The sequence below is a fragment of the Dasypus novemcinctus genome, chromosome 6 (assembly GCF_030445035.2).
Source record: "Dasypus novemcinctus isolate mDasNov1 chromosome 6, mDasNov1.1.hap2, whole genome shotgun sequence".
In the NCBI taxonomy this organism is placed as follows: domain Eukaryota; kingdom Metazoa; phylum Chordata; class Mammalia; order Cingulata; family Dasypodidae; genus Dasypus; species Dasypus novemcinctus.
This window is the reverse complement of record NC_080678.1, coordinates 134,824,681-134,846,718: the sequence shown is the minus strand read 5'-3', so window position 1 is coordinate 134,846,718 and position 22,038 is coordinate 134,824,681. Positions and strand designations below refer to the sequence as shown.

Sequence of the window (22,038 nt, the reverse complement as noted above, 5' to 3'; positions counted from 1 at the left end):
CACCATCAGACCTGCCCCAGGGTGCCAATGTGCACTCTGAGGGTGAAAGGAAGGGACACTGGACAACTGCCCGAAGCCCCAGGAGGAAACGGAGATGCCGGTAAAGACAGGCTGTGGGGGAAGATAAATGCCGGCTCGGTTGTATTATTTGTGTGACTTCACTCTTTACTTCCTACAGGACCTAAAATGTAGGTGCCTAACATGCGATGATAAATTAAGGATTTGGGACTCGTAATGTGTAAGTACGTAATTTACAACCAGCACTGCATACAGGTGGTGGGCTGGAGGATTATAAGAGCACAGGTTACATTTGCTATCCAAGTTAAGTTGGTGTCAAAGCAGATGAGGCTGTTACAGATTAAGGATGTTGAATTTAAGCTCCATGTTAACCACAAAGAAAATATCATAGAACCTGCAAATTCACAGAGAAAGAAAGCAGAGTACAGGTAAACAGTGCAGGCTGCAGAGACTTTGGGGAGTGAATGCAAAATGAGCGCAGGGCTTCTGGTTGGGGGGAAGGGAAAGTTCTAGGAATGGGTGGTGGGAGGGGCCTGAAACATTGAAATGTGATGAACCCCCCTGACAGGCATGCTTGGGAGTGGTAGGGATGGGAAAGCTTAAGCTCTGTAGGTTTCTATGATTTAAAAAAGAAAGAAACTGAGATAATGAAAATTAAATGCAATACAGGATCTAAGACTGGAGGACAAAAGTTTCAAAAAGACATAATTGGAACATAAAAAATTTAATATAGATGATAAGCTTTATATCACAGATAATTTCTTGACTTGGTAATTGTACTTAAGTGAATATCCTTGTCCTTACAAAATGTTCATGGAAGTATCATGTGTTCAAGGAGCATGATGTGGGCAACTTGCTCTCAAATATTCAGAAAATAGATGATTAATAGAGAAGGATGTGGCAAAAGTGGCAAAACACTAAAAGTGGTGGATCCGGGGTGGGGTGGCAGTATACTGGATTCTCGGTATGAGGTTGCATTATTTTTCAACTGTCCTGTAAGTTTGAAATTATTTCAAAATTAAAAGTTAAAAAATTACAACAGATTTAGAGGTAAACAACAGAAGCAAAGTGAGGAAGAATGAAAATAGAAAACCAGACAACAGTGAACAGCTATCCCATATTAACTAAATGCAACCCAAGTATCCAAGAATGTGGTAAAATATGACATTGCCCAGATTTCACACACTTGACATTTAGGAATATATCCTCTCAGTTACAATTTGATTTGCCTAATTGCATACACTTCATGGGCACTTGTGTAGACTTTTATGATGCTGGAGTAATGAGACATTTCTCAGCATAAATCGGCTGTTCTTTTCATGGAGCTTCTCCTCCAGCTACCTGAGGGGGCCACGTCTGCACCACCGCGCACCTCCTGAGAAAACCCATGGCCCTCAGTGTAGGGCTATCAGTCCCCTTTCCTGACTCCACATGGGCGGCCCCCTTTGAGCTTAGTACCCCAAAGAAGGAGGCACTGTGGCCCCCTCATTTTCAGCTGCTTTCTCTAACAGAGTCCCCTAAGGCCTTTTGCCTCCTTTTATCAAAAATATCAAAATACTCAGCTGGTCTCCTGAGGCAGAAAGCAATTTTATGCAAACCTGCTTACTCATCATGACTTTCAAGACCAACAGTCATCAATAAAGGAAACTGATTCTAAAAGGCACACACATCTCACATTAAACAAACCTACTATGCCCAAATCTGATTTTAAGGAAAACTTTGCTGTAAAGAAGTTTCTGTAGGCAGAAATTTAAGGTCCATCTATGCTGGATGGCAAAACAACAAGCTTCTTGGTGATGGCACAATTAGGGATGGCACATTTAGGCCCAAAGCTCCCACATTTTCTCTGGGCCCACACATTCCAAAGTGCATTTGAGCATGAGGCTGTAACAATTAGAGATGACATCTGCAAGAGAAGAGCTGATGAACATGCAAATTTGGAGAATCCAAAATTAATACCTGGAACAAAAATAAAGATTGTTTCAATGAGCATGCTGATCAGATGCATTCATTCAAGGTCTCCCGATTGGGTAAAATCTTTCCTATCCCAAGCAGGGTTTGCACACACAGCTGAGGGGCAGGGGCGCCCTGTGCCAGGTGGAGAAACCACGGAGTTGAGAGTCTTTGTGACTGGAGGTGGGCAGTGGGGAAGTGGCTGGAGGGGGCCAAACTTACAGTCCAGCCCGGCCCAAAGTGGGGGTTCTCCCAAGACCATCCAAATGGAAATTCCCACCTGCTCTTGAGTGGCTCCTCCAGAGAATGAGTGGTCATTTCTCCCCAGTGTGCCCCAGCAGCAGCTCCACTGAGTCTCGGGGTTCCGTTCAGTCCAGTTCACCTGCTCAGGGAACACAACCTGTCTGAGAAGTCACCAAGGCAGCCAGCCTCCTTCTCCGAGACGCTGTCCTCATCACCCAGCTACATCCTCCTTTCAAAGACAGCATTTTCTTGTTTTCATCACTGCATTTCTACACCCAGGCCAGCTCCCCAGTGGGTCTGGGGTCAGCCATGCTGATGCAGGAAGAGCCTGAGGGCGTGTCCTTTTTGGGCTGTGCTGGCACGCTTGCACAGACTTGGAAGCTGATGCTCAACATGGTCATCAGCAAAACCAGCTGTATTTATGCTGCAAGAGAAGGAATATGATCAGAAACTAAGTAGCAGATACACAAATTCATCACTTCCTTGTTTTACTATGCTTTATTTCTATATAGAGTAGAAATATTATATAATGATATGCTACTTTGTATCGCTTCCCAACTCTGCATTCAGAGACTTAAAGTGGAATCTTGAACTATGCCATTTACAACCCAGAAATCCACAAGCTTTGCCAACCAGGGCTTGATGTAGGTTTTCTGATTGCCCAGATTTAAGATAGTGATGGAGATGAATAATGCAAATGGAATGTTAAAGTCTGTCACTTCTGTAACCATTACACAGTGAATAGCACAAATATTCAGGAAATTCTCCCAGTATTTGAAAACTATTACCTGATTCAGCCAAGGGGTCTCTCAGTTCATTGACAAATGAGTGAGTTTCTGGCTTCTGTCTGTTGCTTTGCCTGACTCTTACTTGTCAACATACACAAGAATGCCAGCCAATGGCCATGTAGGCACTTCAGGTTGAATAAGAAGATGAGTTCAGCAACAGCACTGTGTGAGCAGGCACTGGCTGTGCAGAATTACAGGAGAGAGCAGTGCACGTGTATCACCATGCCTAAGTGTGCCATGCAGTCTATCAGTTAAGTGTGCAGTACACCTACACATGTACATGCTCACATGTGTTCCTAAAGAGCTGATTACCACGCACAGCGCAGCACAGCATCGGCCCTTGAGATGGGGCCATATGAGCAGCAATGTGTCTTTGGAGAGTGGGGTCCAGCAAGGAGAAAGGAAAGCACAGCCAGGTGTGGAAGAGAGCACTGCATCATCCCCATCCCTTATTCCCCCTCACATCCTATAGGACTTTCCAGGGGTATCCCTGGAGGTACCCTCACATTTGGAGGAAGTTCTCCTTCACAAAACTGAGCACCCAACTCCTTGTGGCCTCCCTGCTCCCAGGGGTTTTACTACATGCTGGTGGTTAATCAAGCTGCTGTTTTGCACAGGTGAGTCACAGATGCTACGACTTTCGCAGCACAGCAGGAGGAAAACGTGTACCTGGGGGCCCACATCAGTTCACGGCCCATTGTCCTGGGAGCTTCCCCTTCTCCTCACTGTTGCTTTATCTGCAGGGCAGTGACACCCACAGCGACTGGTGTCTGCTCTAGCCAGGACCCCCTAAAACTACCTGGGAACTCGGGTAAAGCCTGTGCACTCTTCCATCAGTGGCCTCCCGTGTCCTGAGCAGTCTTGTCTAAATCCACCATGAGGCATTTTTTGGAGTGGTTTATGCCTCCAACACTGCAGGGCACAGAGGAAGGGGCCAGCTTTGAGGTGGGCATCACCTCCCGAGCACCCTGCTCCCAAGGAGCTCCCCATAGTCTTCATTTTCTCCACAGCATTCACGCCGGCCACCTCAGCCCCACCCATTCCCTCTTGACCCTTATGCTCCTTCCATGCTTGGGTGGGCTACTGCAGGGCAGTGATCCAGAGACACTTGCTCCCATGTGAGATCACCGGGTGCAGCTTCCCCAAGGGCAGAGGAGGGGGTGCTGGTCCTCGCCCACTGTATCAGTCAGGAAAGGGGTGCTGATGTAAAATACCAGAAATGAGTTGGCTTTCATAATGGGTGTTTACTGGGGGTAGGAGCTTACAGACACTAGGCCATAAGCATAAGTTACTTCCCTCACCAAAGTCTATTTGGAGCAAGATGGATGCCGGTGTCTGCGAGCGTTCAGGCTTCTGGGGTTCCTACATTCCTGGGGCTTGCTTTTCTCTGGTTCAATGTTCTTCTCTTCCTGGGGCTGGCTTCTCTTTCCTCCATGAGCTTATGTCCTGGGGCTCTAGCTTAAGGCTTCAACATATAACTCCAGCATCAAAACTCCAACATTAAGAACCTTCAACTCTGTCCTTTGTCATGTCTTTTATCACCACCAAGGGGTGGGGACCCAACACCCTGCTGGCAGAAGAGGTTTACCTAATTATTTAATCAAGTAAACCTGTGAATCCAATATAATCTAATATGCCCAGAGGAAAAAATAAGTTTACAAACATAATCCAGTCTTTCTTTTTGGAATTCATCAAAGATACAACACCGCTACACCTACCAAACCACTTTCCTTTCAGCACTATCAGATGGGAGAATTCTGCTCCTGCTTTCCCACCTCCTCTTTTCAGCTCCACCAGCCTCACCAGGTTTGGACACTGCGGTCACCCCTCCGGCTGAAGTGTGGTTTGCTGGCCTGGCGGGGGAGTGGCTGCAGTAGGCTAGGGTGGCTGGTTGGACTCACCGCCACCCCTGAGAGGAGCTCAGCATGGGCGCAGAGTGCCCTCGGGTCTCCCCTTCTTGGCAGCCATGCTTCCGCGGCCGGCCCTCCTCCCAGATAGTGCCACACGATGCCTTTTTTCTCCCTGCGCAGGCGCAGGGCGGAAAAATCCAGTCTGCCCTTTTCCCTCCCCCCCGACAGCAGCAACAGCCAGGCATGGGTGGAAAAATCCAGTCTGCCCTTTTCCCTCCCCCCCGACAGCAGCAACAGCCAGGCATGGGTGGAAAAATCCAGTCTGCCCTTTTCCCTCCCCCCGACAGCAGCAACAGGCAGGCGTGGGTGGGAAACTCAAGTCTGCCCTCTACCCCAGCAAGAGCAGCCACCAATCACTAAACCCTGCCACTTCCCCCAGCAACAGCAACAGCCAATCCCTAATCACCACCCCTCCCCCATCCAGTACCGCCCACTGACCTTTCTCCGGCAAACAATCAGAACAGGGCGTGGCTTCGACCAATCAGCCTTCCCCAGCCCCTATAAAACTGTTGCCTCTCCCTCAATAAAGTGGACCTGTGTGTTTAACTCATCTCTGTGGTAGTTCTTCTGCTGTGCGCCCTCCAGTCCTGAGAGCCCCCGACAAGGGCCTGGCCTCCCTTGTCCCCAGTTCGTCGCCTGCTTCTCCGGGTGACCCCTTCGTCGCCGGCTTTGCCGGGTGACCCCGTCAGCCGAACCGCGAAACCCCTGTGAGACCGATCCCTCGTCTGCTGCCGGACCGACCCCTCGTCCCAAGTGGGACTGACCCCTTGTCCAGAGCTGGACCGACCCCTCGTCCGCAGCCAGACCCCACCTCTACTGACCGAGCAAGCCGCCACAGCTGGCGCCCAACGTGGGGCAAGGCAACCCCACCACAGCACAACGTGGGGCAAAGCAACCCCACCACAGCACAACGTGGGGCAAGGCAACTCCACCACAGCCTCACTTCATAACCTGGCGGCCCCCCCCTCCTCTCTTCTCACCTTGGGACTTCTCTCATGCAACATTGCTGCTACCTGAGCCTTGGCTACCTCATATGATCCACGGTGGTCTGGGAGAATCGCTGGATGGCTTTCTCCTTCCATGTCGGGGGCTTATACCAACCCGCTATGATTAAGAGGAGCCTTGGATTTCTCGGGAGCATGCGCTTGCACGTCTGAAGTAACCCTACCATAGCCCTACGCTCTCCTCTCTTCTCACCCCTATCTTTTTGCTCTGCATTGCTGCTCCTGAACGTTGGTGACCTCATACCATCCACGGTGGTCTGGGAGAATCGCTGGATGGCTTTCTCCTTCCATGTCGGGGGCTTATACCAACCCGCTATGATTAAGAGGCACCAATAAAACTCTCAGGAGCGTGTGCCTGAGCACCTCCACCCCTGCCTGCACCTCTGCCTCCTCCCCTCCGCGATTGCTCCCCTTTGCCTTGCTCCACTGCTTGTCGTTCCGCCCTCCCCTTGTCGGGGCCTTCTCTTGGCCTGCGACCACCGTCAGAGTCCCATCGGCTCTGACCCCTTGTCTCACCATGCACCTCGGCTCCCATCGCCGCGCTCTCAAGGTAAGGGCCCCTTTTCTTATCGGCTCCAAAAGGCCATTAGCAATGGGTAACATCCTATCTGCTAAGCAAGCCCCACAAGTTCGGGCCCTTGCCGGTCTCCTAGACACTCACTGGTGTAAGATCTCTTTCAAACAGTTTCAAGTATATTGGGACCTTCTTCTCCCCTTTAATCTGTGGCTTACCACGTGTCAGCTTTGGGACCCGGACAGCTATACTCGCCTTATACATAGGGTCACTTTTGCTGTGGAGCAGGAAGGTAAAAGATTCCCTCCTGGCTTATTACAGGCAACATGAAGTCCAGAAGAAATCTTGAAGGGTATAATCTATGATATGCTATATAAAAAAGGATTTAAAAGCAGCTATACCAAGAAAGTAAGAATTATGAGTCAACTGTAAATAAATTATATACTTCTGTTAATGTGTTGTAATTGTTCTGTGTTTGTCTGTCTGTTCGTTCAATGTCAACATATATTGTGATACCTCCGGATGGTAAATATAAATTACTAGAAATCTTTAAAAGAGCTCTATTCAAATGGCCAAAAATTAAATAAGTGCTTATATTAATACTTAAGTTTATTATATTAATACATAAGTTTAAATGTTAATAAGATATCTACAATTAAAAAAATTGTAAGTCTTAATTAACAAAATTAACTGTACGTCTTCATAAAAAGTTGTTCTTGCCTAGATTAAAATGAATAACTTATTTTTCTTTGCAGGATAATATAAAGAATGTAAAACTTATATGAATATTAAAAAGGTTAAAAGTTTGTAAAAATGCTAACGGAAATGTAATAAGTTTTGCAAAAAGACGTATTTTGTCCTAAAGTAAGATGGCTAATTTTTCATAAACTCTTGAAACTTAATTTGCATGCGGCAAGTGTAAAAGGTATTGTGATAACTTTACGTAAGGGAATGTGTTCTGTAAAGATAAAATTTATCTTCAATAGTTTACATTAAGGTATTAAATGGCTAATTCCAAAGGTCATTCTTAAATATATATATAAAACTGAATTGATGATAATAATAATAAAAGGTAATTTTATAACAGGAAAGATTAACAGCAACCAAGATCCCCTGCCAACTTGCTTTTAGGAAACGGTTTCTAATATTGCATGCTACTAAGTATTTAAAGGAAAGTTATTCTTAAGGAAACAGAAGATGATTTTGTCTTTGCAGCCATTGTCTATTTAGCAACACCCCACGCTATCGGCCTAGCCACTGTTGCGCCGGACGATTGGAACCTTAAACAAAGACTCCTCCTCACTGTCATCTTCCTGTCTATCGTTACTATATTTACTGCCCTCATTCTCCTTCGTTTATAAAGCAGTCTCCTACAAACCACAAAGCTTCTGTCTTAAACATACCATTCTCAACCCTATCCTCTAAATGATCTTCTCACTTCCCCCACAGCCTTTAATACTTTATTTCTTCCTCATAACCTTTGCTTTCTTGATAATATTTTCCGTCATCTGTCTAGCCGCTACCACCCCAGAAGATTGGAACCTCGGCCAACGAATTCTACTCTCCATTGCCTTTCTGTTTATTATCCTCTTTTATGCTTTACTCCTTATCTTCCTCCCATAATGACTTCACCAAGCCTCCTCTTGTCCAAAACCGTCACCCTTCTTTTCCTCACACTCCCCATTGCACTCACCAACCCCAGCCATCAGCCTTTTAATTGGACAGTAAGCCTCTGGCAGGAAAAAGTAATCCTCTCCTACAATGTCTTCACTGCCAAGGAGAGATCAACTACCTGCAACGCGCTGTCATCCTGGACTTTTAACAACAGATGGATCTTATAGCCGCCGAGATCAACAAGAATTGAACATTGGCCACCCTTGCTTGCAACGGCAAGATACAACCCCCTAAATTGTACATTTATATCCCCGTCATACTCACCTCCCTCTTCAGCCCCGCTTCCCTCATTGCTTACTGCCCTTGGGCCTTGGCTACTTGTTGCTGCTGCCATCCTGGCCCTTATTTGAAAAGAAGGGGGAAATGCGGTCACCCCTCGGGCTGAAGTGTGGTTTGCTGGCCTGGCGGGGGAGCGGCCGCAGTAGGCTAGGGTGGCTGGTCAGACTCACCACCACCCCTGAGGGGAGCTCGGCATGGGCGCAGAGTGCCCTCGGGTCTCCCCTTCTTGGCAGCCATGCTTCCGCGGCCGGCCCTCCTCCCAGATAGCGCCACACGATGCCTTTTTTCTCCCTGTGCAGGTGCAGGGCGGAAAAATCCAGTCTGCCCTTTTCCCTCCCCCCCCGACAGCAGCAACAGCCAGGTGTGGGCGGAAAAATCCAGTCTGCCCTTTTCCCTCCCCCCGACAGCAGCAACAGGCAGGTGTGGGCGGGAAACTCAAGTCTGCCCTCTACCCCAGCAAGAGCAGCCACCAATCACTAAACCCTGCCACTTCCCCCAGCAACAGCAACAGCCAATCCCTAATCACCACCCCTCCCCCATCCAGTACCGCCCACTGACCTTTCTCCGGCAACCAATCAGAACAGGGCGTGGCTTCGACCAATCAGCCTTCCCCAGCCCCTATAAAACTGTTGCCTCTCCCTCAATAAAGTGGACCTGTGTGTTTACCTCGTCTCCGCGGTAGTTCTTCTGCCGTGCGCCCTCCAGTCCTGAGAGCCCCCGACAAGGGGCCTGGCCTCCCTTGTCCCCATTTCGTCGCCTGCTTCTCCGGGTGACCCCTTCGTCGCCGGCTTTGCCGGGCGACCCCGTCAGCCGAACCACGCAACCCCTGTGAGACCGATCCCTCGTCTGCTGCCGGACTGACCCCTCGTCCCAAGTGGGACCGACCCCTCATCCCGAGCGGGACCGACCCCTCGTCCAGAGCTGGACCGACCCGTCGTGCGCAGCCAGACCCCACCTCTACCAACCGAGCAAGCCGCCGCAGGACACCACCGGGCTGGGGCATGTGGCTCTTCGGCTCCTCAAGGACAGGCAGCCCTACATGCAGCTTTGTTCCCTGTCCCCAAGCTTTCAGCGTCGTCAGTCCGAAAACTTTTGTCTGATTACATGGTTTAAGAAAAGTTGCCACCTCTGGGATTTCTGAAAAAGGATTCTACTAGGCAAAGCTAACATGATTCTAAATCCTTTGAAAATCATCTGTTTCACAACCCCCCCCACCCAGAATTATGATAAATTGAGGTATTGAGGTCAATAGTTAATGATTTAAAAACAATTTAAATTGTCAATACAGAATAGTCTTGCAAATCAAAGTTGCGTGTATCTAATTATGAATTGGTCTGAGGTTCTTTGATATAGATAGACTGAAAAAATTCTTTCAGTAAACAGACTACAATGCTCCTTTATAATATATTTTTGTTCATTTCTGCATGATTTATCAACTGCCAAATCCTTGCACATTTCAACTTGAGTAAATAAGCAGAAAGGTTAAAGTTCTTAATACATGAAAAAAAAAGTTTAAATTATTTAAAAGAACCCAAAGCTTAAGGTGGTGACATCAGCAAAATGGTGAGTAAGACATTCCTGGTAAATGACTCCCCCCCCCCCTTAGAAATAGTGGAAATCTGGCAGACTCTGTCAGAATCAACTTTCCAGAACTCTGGAAATTGGTCAACAATAAATAACTTTTTAGTAAACAACAAATCAGGAAAAGTAAATCCTATAATTGGCTGGAAAGCTGCAGAACACCTTTACTTGTGAGCCCCTCCCCAGCTGTTGGCTTGGCCCAGCATCTGAGGCTTGATGGTTTGGCAGCCTACACAACTTGAAGTGCTGGTCCCTGATGCCTGGTGATTAACTCACCCAAACGCACACATTAATGTCTTTGCACATCAGCTCCAATCTGCTTCTTGAAAGACTGACTTAAAGCACATGTTTGTTTTTCCTAACAAGGAATTTGCCCAGGATGTAGAAACAGTGCAGAAAGGAAGATTAGGGCAGTGGAGCAGAGTTTAGCTGACTGTAATCCCTGGGGTGAAAGACTGTAATTGAGACAAAAAGCACAGCCCAGGGTGCTAGGAGGAGAATTTGAGAAGAGAAACTACTTTTGTAGAGACAGAATAGTTACACATATTGAAGACTTCTTGAAAGCTCCTACACATGCTAGGGCAGGAGACCTGCTCAGAGAACCTGAGAACAACCTAACTTTTCACCGCAAGCTGATCTATAGATTCAGTATAAACTAGACTGGCTATAGAAGGGGAACTTCAGTGCACAGCCAATATAATCTAAAATCTGATGGAAGAGAGGGAATACAACTTCCAGAGTTAAAAAGCCAAAGTAATCAAATACCCAGTCTTTGATGAAAGAGCACATGCATACAAAGAAACAAGAAGAGATGGTCCATTGAGAGGAATGAGGTAAAATGACAGACAAAGCACAGACATTGGGATGAGTAATCAGAGATATTAAGTTCCCTCTCATAAATAAGTTCAATGAGCTAAAGGAAATCATGGACATAGAACTAAAGAAAATTGGGAAGGTGATGTTTGACCAAAAGGAGCAATTAGAAAATTTTCAAAGGGATCAAACAGAAATTCTAGAGTTGAAAAGCACAATAACAGAAATATAAAATATACTAGATGGGTTCAACAACATATTTAAACAGGAAGAAGGAAGATTCAGTGATCTGGAAGGTAGCTAGGTGAAATTATTCAGTCTGAAGTGGAGAAAGAAAGAAGAATTTTTAAAGTGAGTAGAGCTGAAAGGATATAAGGAAAACATGAATTGTACCAACATATTTGTTATAGGAATCCCATTAGAAAAGGAAAGAGGAAGAAGAAACATTTGAAGAAATAATGACCAAAAGCATCTCAAACTTGATGAAAGACATGAATATAGACATCAAAGAAGCCCAACAAACTTCAAATAGGGTAAACTCAAAAAGATCCACACTGAGACCCATTATAACAGAACTGTTTAATGGCAAAAATAAAGAGAAAATCCAAAAAATTTAGCAAGGCAGATGTGACTAATCACATAAAAGGGGATGGATCCTCAATAACATTAAGTGCCTATATTTCATGAGAAATTAAGGAAATGAGCAAGCAGGATTTAAGTGCTGAAAGAATAAAAGCAACACAGCCCCTAATTGTGTATCCAACAAAATCATCCATTAAAAATGAGGAATGTATTAAGACATTTCCAGATGAGCAAAAGCTGAGGAATTTCAACACCACAAAGCCTCCCCTCCTAAAGGGAGTTCTTTGGGTTGAAAAAAAAGGACACTAGACAGTGGTTCGAAGCCTTATGAAGAAATGAAGTTTTTCAGTAATGGTAACAATATAGGTAATTATAAATGGCAGTATTACTATAGTCTTGCTATGTAACTCTAATTTTTTATTTCTTACAGAATCTAAACTACAAATGCATAAAAATAGTCCTATTTCTACATTATTGGAAACACAAAATATAAAGAGAATTTGTGAACAGAAGTAAATAAAGAGGAGAAATAGGTTTGTAGGAACAGAGATTGCACGTGCTATTGAAGTTAAGTCAATATCAATGGAAGCTACATTGTTACAGACATAGGATGTTAATTATAAAACTCATAGTAACCACAAAGGAAATATAAATATACAGTAAAGGAAATGAGAAGGGGATCGAATAGTTTCACTGCAAAAGATCAACTATACACAAAAGAAGAAGCAATGGAGGAAATGAGGGACAAAAAAGGTATAAGATGTACAAGAAAAAATGGCTGTAGTACATCCTGTATTATCAGTCATTACTTTGAATATAAGTGGATTAATAGATCCACTCAAAAAAACTAAGATTAGCAGAATGGGTAAAAGAGCAAGATAGGACTATATGTTGTTTACAAGAGACTCACCTTAAATTCAAAGACAAAAATAGGTTGAAAGTAAAAGGGTGAAAAAAAATTCCATGCACATAGTAACCAAAAGAGAGTCAGGGTGGCTATACTAACATCAGAAAATAAGTTTTGTGAAAGGTTGAATTATGTGCCCCAGAAAAAAAGCATGTTCTTAATCTTAATCTAATTCATGTGGGAGAATACTTTGTAAAAAGTATCATTTGAAGATGTTATTTTTAGTTAAAGTAAGGTCCAACTGAATCAGAACCAGTCTTAATCCTATTATTGGAGGCCTATTAAAAAGAAAAAGATACATGGAGGAGCTGGAAGTTGGGACAGTAGAACCCAGAAGAGAAAGGAGAGAAAATCACCATGTGATGGGAAAGCCAAGGAACCTGAGGATTACCAAACAGGCAGAACAATACCAACCCCAGGAGGAAGCAGCCTCCTAGCCTCTGAACCTATGGGCCAATAAATTCCTGTTTATGCCAACCCACTGTATGGCATTTGCCATAGCAGCCAGGAAAGTAAGATGGGCTCTAATCTAAAATCTGTTACATAAAAGACAAAAAAGGACACTATGTATTAATAAGAAGATCAATCCAACAAGAAGATATAACAAATATAAACATATGTACTCTTAATATCAGAACCCCAATATTTAAAGTAAACATTGATGAAACTAAAGGGAGAGATAGTACTACAATAACAGTTGGAGACTTCAATATACCACTTTCATAAGTGGGTAGAATATCTAGACTGAAGATCAGTAAGGAAACCAAGGACTTAAATAATACCATGAGCCAACTAGACCTAGACATATATAACACACGAACCAACATCAGCAGAATGCACAGTCTTCTCAAGTGCTTAGAAAGTAGTTTATAGCTATAAATGCCTATATGTAAGAAAAAAGAGACCATCCATAAAATACACATCATGAGGAACTGGAAAAAGAGTAAGGTAAATGTAAAGTTAACAGAAGGCAGGAAATATAACTATCAGAGCAGAGGGAGAAAATAGAAACACAATCAAGAAAATCAATGACACAAAAAGTTGTTTCTTTGAAAAGATAAAAAAATGACAAAACTTTAGTTGCTGACACAGTGAATGAAAAGAGAGATGATGCAGCAAATCACCAAATTCAGAAATGAAAGAGAGGACATTCTAATAATCTTGCAGGAATTAAGAAGATTATAAGAGAATACTATGAGCAATTGTATGCCAATAAATCAGATAACCTAGAGGAAATGGATATATTTCTAGAAATTTACAACTTAACTAACTGAAAAAGAAATAGAATTTCTCAACACACCTAAAAAATTTAAGTGTAGGGAACTTTTCCTAATTCACTCCATAAAGTCAGCATAACTCTGATATAAAAGCCAGATAGATATCACAAGGAAAAAATTAGACTAATTTCCTTCTGAATATAGATATAGTAATCCTCAAAAAAGTACTAGTCAATCAAATCCAACAGTATATTAGAAGGGTATGCGATGACCAAGCAGGATTTACTTCAGGAAAGCAAGTGTGGTTCAACATATGGAAATCAATTGATATGATACACAACACAAATAGAATGAAGGGGGAAAAATCACTTGATCATCTCAATTGATGTAGAAAAGGTATTTTGAGGGGAGTGGGTATGGCTCAACAGGTTAAGCTCCAGCCTTCCACCTGGGAGATCCCAGGTTCGGTTCCTGGTGCCTCCTGAAAAAAAAACAAAAGCGAACAACAAGCAAAACAGATGATAAACCAGCTCAGGGAAGCTTATGTGGCTCAGTAGTTGAGTGCTGGCTTCCCACATGTGAGGTCCCAGGTTCAATCCCCCACCCCCAGTAACTAAAAAAGAAAAAAAAAAGGCATTTGACAAAATCCAATACCCTTTCATGATAAAACAAGGAAAGAAACAAACAAACAAAAAAACCTGAGAAAAATAGCAATGGAAGGGAACTTCCTCAACATGACAAAAGGCTTGGGAGGCAGTGCGCAAAGGTGGTGGAGGCTGCAATTGCACAGATTCTTCAGCATGTGCACACACACACCCACACACATGATTAGATTTCAGGAGAATACGTATCTAATAGATTCTCACTGGCCACTAAGTTACAAAATTTCTAAACTCATATGCACCCATAAAAATCCATAAAATAAAGCAAAAATGATAGAACATTAAGGGGAAATTGACAAATCCACTATTACAATGAGAAACTTCAACACACATCTGGTCAAGTAACTAAAATATAAGTAAAAATTGAGATTTGGACAATACAATAAACTTGATTTAATGGGCTTATAAATTATCTTCCACCCAGTCATGTAATCAAACAAGTATCAGTAAAAATCAAAGAAATACTACCATACAAATCATGTTCTTCAATGGCAGGGCAATCAGTTTGGAAATCAATGCCTAAAATAATTCCTTGGAGAAAACATACTGAAAGAAAATTTTAAATCACACATATAAATAATTATGTAACAAAGAATTCAAAAGAGTAAAGAGGGTGATATTAAAAAAGGAACAAATAAATAAATACAAAAACACAATAGAGAATAACAAAAGAGCCAAAATTTATTTGAAAAGTATGCTAACACAGAAAATATTCTGGTGAAATTCAAGATAAAGCAAACTGTGTTTATTAACCTTTCTATTTTCATTATAGTGCCCTCATAAGAATGATTTTTCAATTTTTTTCCTATAAGTATCCCATGGGGTTTTAATACCACAGATATGCTCTTTATCTCTTATGTGCTTTTTGTGCATCTGTGCTTTATCCATAGAAAGAATAAGATTCCTCTCCCTGCAAAAACCAATGTTTACCACCTGTAGCAGTTTGATATGATTATGAATTTGAAAAATAGATATTGATTTATGTTTGTAATCTGGTCTGTACCTGGGCATGATTAATTTATGATAAGGACTTTGATTCAATCACGTCATTAGGGTGTTGAGTCCACACCCCTTGGTGGGGACTCACAGATAAAAGGCATGGCAAAGGACAAAGTCGAAGGTTTTTGATGTTGGAGTTTGATGTTGAAGCCTTAAGCTAAGCTCTGGGAAGTAAGCTCACAGAGGAAACAGAAGCAAGTCCCTGGAAGAGAGGAACCCAGGAAGCCTGAACCCTTGCAGATGATGGCAGTCATCTTGCTCCAATACATGAAAAAAGACTTTGGTGAGGAAAGTAACTTATGCTTATGTCCTGGTATCTGTAAGCTACTACCCCAAATAAACACCCTTTATAAAAACCAACCAATTTCTGGTATTTTGCATCAGCACCGCTTTGGCTGACTAATACACCATCTTTGGCTGATATTATCCTTGTTGAGAATACATATATTAAGAGAAGGCAAATTTAAGCAGTAATAGTAATTAATAAGGTTTAACTATACATAGAGCAGAAATATTTTAAAAAGTCAAACATTCTGAACCACTTTATATCAATAAATGACCAAATGTGAGTAAATGAATAAATTCCAAAGCATAAAAACTGAGTTGACTCTAAAACAAATGGAAATACTAAATAAGCCTGGAGCTACTAAATAAACTGCATCCGTAGTTTACAGTATTCTCGCAGAGAAAACACTCGGCTCAGATGGTATACCAAATATTCAAGAAACACATTATATTGATCACATGCAAAATCTTTCCAAGGAGAAATTACACTCCCAGGTGCACTGAATGAGGCTACCATAATATCCATATACCATATACCATAATATCCATCCATAATAAGGATGGCACAAAAATAGGGGATTACAAGCCAGTGTCCCTCATGCATGATCCTAGATCATAAAAATTCTAAACTATTAGTAAATCTCAGTCCTTCATAATTAAAAAAATTATCATCACAATCAAGGTGGGTTTATTTCCAAAAAATTTAAATTATGTTTACATTCAAAAATGGATTAATATAATTAACCATATTAATAGACTACTGGAGAAAAAATATGGCCACAAAATGTGAATAAATTATTTAGATAAAATTTGACGCTCATTCATCATTTGTAGCAAATGTAGAAGGTCTGGGAACCCCCTTACCCTGGTAAAGGATTTCTGTCAATAGCCTTCTTCATAGTTGTTGACAGTAACATGTGAGAAGCATGCCACCTAAAATCAAGCCTGCCTCTATCACAGCTTCTATTAAAAAATTCACTGAGGATGGAGAGCACGGTTGTTCATCTTTTCTTTCAACTTACATAGAAATGTGAGATTCACCAGTTAATTTTTAGAATTATGAGACTATGCAAGGTGGCCAGATATAATAAATAAAATAAATTATATCACAATAGCAATAAAGAGTAGGCAAACATCATTTAAAACTCCTATAACAAAAGTAGCAAAAAATATAAGATATTTGGGGAAGAGTCTGTGAAAGGCGCCGATGAAGACCTAAGGATGTGGAGACACCACAGGTGCCCGCAGACAAGGATCTTTCTGCAAGGACCCCCTTCCCCCCAGATGAACTTCTATAATTAATGCCATTATAATCCACATTTGAGACGCCTGGAGGGTGGGGAGCCTTGAAAAGCTGATTCCAAAAATGTATGAAATCACAGAAATATCAGGGCTAGCTACAGAAGTCCATGACGTGTCAGAATTGGCTGGGTTATGTCATCTACTAATGAGCCATCCCAAAGCCAATCAGCTTCAAATCACACATGCTCCTCCCCGCTCACCCCATGTACCCATCCCGGGTCCCCAGGGGCTCTCAGCATCAGCCTCCCTCAGGAACCAGGTGGTGGGGCCACCGGTCCATCACTGGCCCTGAAAGCTCCTGGCTACAAGTTACAGTGCCTGGTACATAGGAGCATGTCACTGGCTGGAGGGAGTCATGGACTCCAGGGGACATGGCTTGAAATCTCCCCTAAGAGGGGAGGGGCAGGGGGGCAGCAAGACCTCCTGACAACTTTCCACATGGATAACAGACCTCCTGGGGCTGAGCCTGTCAACCTAAACCAGGGCCTGGGGCCGGGAGCTCGGAGCTGGAAATTCCTGAGGTGGTGGCAGCTCACTGAGGACAGGACAAAGCTCCACCACGGGGGCTGCCACTCGCTACCTCCAGGGGAAAAGGTTAAACAGATGAGAGCACAGCTCACACTTATAAAGTCACCCCATGTGAATCCAAGGCTTCAGTGTGAGAGGCAAGTCTTCAAAACCTTTAAAAGGTAGGAGACTGTCCTTGTCACTTTTAATAGGGGAGAATTTCTTAAACAAGATACACTACAAAACAGCTGGCATCTTAAAATTTATAAAAATGGTCATATTCAGCTGTGTTAAAATAAAGAATTTCTGCTTCTTAAAAGTCACAACAAATAAAGAGAAAAAACAAGCCACAAAATGGAAGGTAGTTGCAATGATAGCTAAAGGACTTGTATCCATAATAAATGCTAATTCTAAGGAATCAGTATATAAAAGAAACACCCAAATCAAAGAATGGACACAGATATGAAAAGGCATGTCACAGAGAAGGAAACACAAAGCCCTCAAATCATGTGAACAGATGACCTCTCCCACCAGAAATTAGGGAAACTCTGGTTAAGACTCAATGAATGAGACATCCAATATGTAGGCCAAACTATTAAAGTATGACATTAAGAATGACATTGGATATGAACCAAGAGACCCCTCACAGGGAAATATGTCAGATTTCAACAATTGGCAAATACCATTTATTTAAGATACTCCATTATTTTAAATACCACTCAGGAGAGAAAAACCCCCAATGCTTAGAGATGATTGTGTGAAGATGGTATTGGACTTGGAAGGCAGGGCTCATGTTTCTCACAAAAACAATGGGGAAAGGGCCACCAGCTCTCTGGGGGACCTGCTTTGGAGGTCAGCAGACCAGGACAGTGCTGTGCAACTCCCAGCAGGTGAGGGACAAAGAGATGAAGAAGCCAAAACAACGAACATGAGTTACCAAACCCCTGCAGCAGCTGGGAAGGGCTCCCTTCCCCCACTCCAGTATATTAAGCTGGAGCAAAACCCTGGCTCACTGCAGTGACTGAGAGGAAACAGACATCTTCCTCCCAGTCAGCTGTTTCAAGAGAAAAGGGAAGGGGAGCGAGGGGGCTTTTCTTCAGGAATTCGCCCAGTAAAGCCCACATTGAATCTCAGCTGTGGCCAGACCAAAACACAGGAAAGCCAAGACAAACACCAACGAGTGCCATCTGCTGGCCAGTCTGAAAATTGTATGGACAAAAACTACTTTTGTTTCTCTCTGTGCCCTGAGAGAAAGTCTGTGCCCCATTAGTGAGTCCATGGCCCTATTTTGATAACTTAAGCTGGGCAATTTTAAAGACTTATAATAAGTTGAATGAAATATCAAAGAAGAGATGTGGAAAAAAAACCAATAGGCAAGAGGGAGAAATTGGTCATCACAGCAAATTCACCAACATATTCAGAAGCCTAGACATCAGAGAAGAATCACAAGTCATACTATGAAACAGGAAGAGATAGCCCAGCCAAAGGAACATACCAAGTGTCCTGAAGACATACAGGGTTTAAGATAATCAATGAAAATCATACAACTCTCCTAAATCAGTTCAAAGAATTGAGAGAAAATATGACTAAGAGATAAATGGTATTAAAAAGACCCTGGGAGAGCACAAAGAACAGTTTGAAAGCCTGCAAAGGAAAGTAACAGGCCTTCTGGGAATGAAAGACACGATGGATGAGTTAAAAGTGCATTAGGGTGAGCCTCTGCACCCATGAGCATTAGCACCCATGGTCAGATGGTCAGTCACATGATGATTGTGCATGTCTCTGGCAGCCGTGGGTTCCAAGGCTGAAGAGAAAAAACTGCGAAGTCGCTGCAGCCATAGCAGGAGAGAGAAAGAATCAACAAGCAGTGGAAGGGAAAGTACTGTAAACTGACTTACTGCTGGGGAAGAAGATGTTGTATTTTTGTGGCAGGAATCTGTGGGATCTGTAATAGAAATGATGGCTGGTTGTGGTGAAATTGGCCACTCAGTAAACATGCTTCCAGTGAACAGGAAAGCCGAGTCCTGTTCTAATACCGCACTTTCTCTAGCTGTCCCTGAATGTGCCCTTTGTCTGCAAATGTGTTCACCCAGTCAGTCTGCCTTGTAAACATGTTTTCTATCTGTGCTGAAAATGAATTCCTGAGGATTTCCTTTACAAACCAACCTTGTTTTTACAAGAAGTCAAGGCTGCAAGTACAGAAATTGGTGAAAATGCATGGTATTATGAAGGGGGCACATGCTTTCTCCAAAGATAAAAAGAGCACTGAAATGCTGATTTCTGGGTTTCTCTATGTTGCTGATCTTGAAAATTTGGTTCAGTGTAGGAAAAATGAACATGGGCTTTGCAGGAAGATTGAATAGGATATCATAGATGCCAAAGGGTGTAGCTGGACTTGGGCTGGACTGTGACTTTCCCACTGCAAACTTAGCAAAAGAGAGATCTGCTCTTAGAAAGGACAGTATATTAGCACAGAGGGGAGCTTCATTTCAGCCTCAGTTGTCCAGAGAAGTGCTTGCATCAAAAGGTAGTGCTGCAGCATTCCTTAACTGACCAGCTACTGCTCCTAACTTCAGTAGATGGTCAGTTAACAAACCCTGCAGCACCATCATCTGATATAAGCATTTCTCTGGACAACTCTTTTCATCATTTGCAACTGAGAGGTTATAGCATCGCTGAAAGGAGCCATAGGGGAGAAGGAGAAGAAGATCAAGGATCAACATCTTCAAGGATCATCATCTCCAAACATCCCTACTGAAGAAACCGAATCAGATGCCATTAGTGATAGTGAGCATGCATCTGCACTTGATGCATAGCACCCCTTGAACCAACAGAAACTTTTGGTTTCTAATATAAAACAGATAGTAATTGGTCAATCAGATCATTCAGGAACTGATTGCCCAGTAGCAGGCAGTGCAACAGTGAGTGTCAGAGTCAGATCTAGAAGGTCTGATTGACAGTGCACAGTAAGTGAAGTTTAAATAAACATAGCTTTCAGCCCCATGCTCAAAGCTGAAGTGGTTATCTGCAAATTTCTGCCCATGTAATATTATACTCAACCTAATAGTATATTTTGGGAGTGGGGGTGGGAAGGGGTATGGACAAGATAGACCTATAAGTAAAATGTCTAACATGTTTCTGTTGAAAAATTTATTTAATGTAAGGAATTTGGGTGTTAATAGTTGAGAGCTGTTTGGTAGTAACCCAGTTTTCTTGAGGTCTGCTTATTTTATAAGAATAAAATATTTTTTCTTCAGTTCTTTGGACCAGTGTGTGTTATTATCTGTGCATTAACAGACCTCATCTGACTCTTGCATTCTGTGTTTTTTTTTGCTTGGATTGACATAATATAATTAATAAAATTTGGTATCTTTGAGATATTTGGTAAGAGTATGAGCAGGAAGCTTAATTTAATGAGAGAATAGATGTGAATTTGGGATTTTAAAATAGATGACTAACAACCATTTTATAGAAAAGTTACTGAAATGTAAATATAAAGTAAGCTGCTAATATCTTATGCTTTGGGATTTTGTCAGTAATACACTTCATGGCATTCTCATAGCCTTTGCTGTCTAGTGCTTGTAGTTCTGAGGTTTCTCTTAATCTGCATTATTCTTTTGATTATGAAATTTATAATTTAATAAATTCCACAGTTTATTAAAAAATACATTAGAGGCACATAAGAGTGGATTTTACTTGCTTGAAGAAAGGATTAGTGATTTCAAGGACAGAACATCTGAACTGGAAAAGACAGGAGAATACAAAGAGAATGGAAAAAATGGAACAGGATCTCATGGAATTGAAGGACAATGGGAAACACACAAACATACACAATATCTGCATCCCAGAATAAGAAGAGAATGGAAAAGGGGCAGAAAGAGTAATTAAGGAAATAATCACCAAAACTTCTCAATCCTTAAGAAAGACATCAATATCCAAGAAGGACAGTGCACCTCAAACAGAGTAAATCCTAATAGACTTATGCTGAGATGCCTACTATTCAGAATGACAAATATGAGACATAGAGGTTTCTGAAAGCAGCAAGAGAAAACCTAAGCATCACATACATGGGAAACACGATAAGATTAATTGCTAACCTCTCATCAGAAACCATGGATGTGAGAAAAAAGAGGTATGATGTATCTAATGTACTAAAAGAGAAAAACTACCAGCCAAGAATTCTATATCTGGCAAAACTGTCCTTCAAAAATGAGGGTTAGTTCAAAGTCTTCACAGACAAACAAAAACTGATAGGATATGTTACCAAAGATGAGAATTACAAGAAATACTAAAGGGAGAACTGCAGCCTGAAAGGAAAAAAACAAGGGTGAGAGATTTGGAGAAGAGTATAGAAATGAAGATGATCAGGAAGGGTAAATTAAAGGATCAAAAGACAGACAATAGTAAGCTATGACAATAGAAAATGAAAGGAAAAATGCATGAAATATGTAATGTCTTTACGATAATAACATTCAGTGTTAATGGCTTGAACTCCCTAGTCACAAGACAGACTGACAGAATGCACAAAAAATATATAAGCCATGTATTTATTGTCTACAAGAGACTCACCTCAGATGTAAGGACATTATCAGGTTAAACTGGAAGGCTGGAAAAAGATATTCCATGCAAATAGCAAACAAAAGAGAGCTGTATAGTTGCTGGAGTTCTCACATGGTGCCCTCCTCACTGTGGAATGCTCTGGACTCTCTCCTAGAGGTTTTGGGCAAAGGGCATGGGGATAGCTGGCAGGAGGAATGAGAGTCTAGATAACTCAGGGCAGGTGCAGTTCCTGATGGATCC

The 22,038-nt window shown here is 42.4% G+C and overlaps 1 pseudogene; it reads left to right on the top strand.

Moving 5' to 3' along the window:
• Positions 1-19,194: 19,194 nt before the first annotated feature.
• LOC101428024 (E3 ubiquitin-protein ligase RNF146-like) lies at positions 19,195-20,219 on the top strand (annotated as a pseudogene).
• The last annotated feature ends 1,819 nt before the right edge of the window (positions 20,220-22,038 follow it).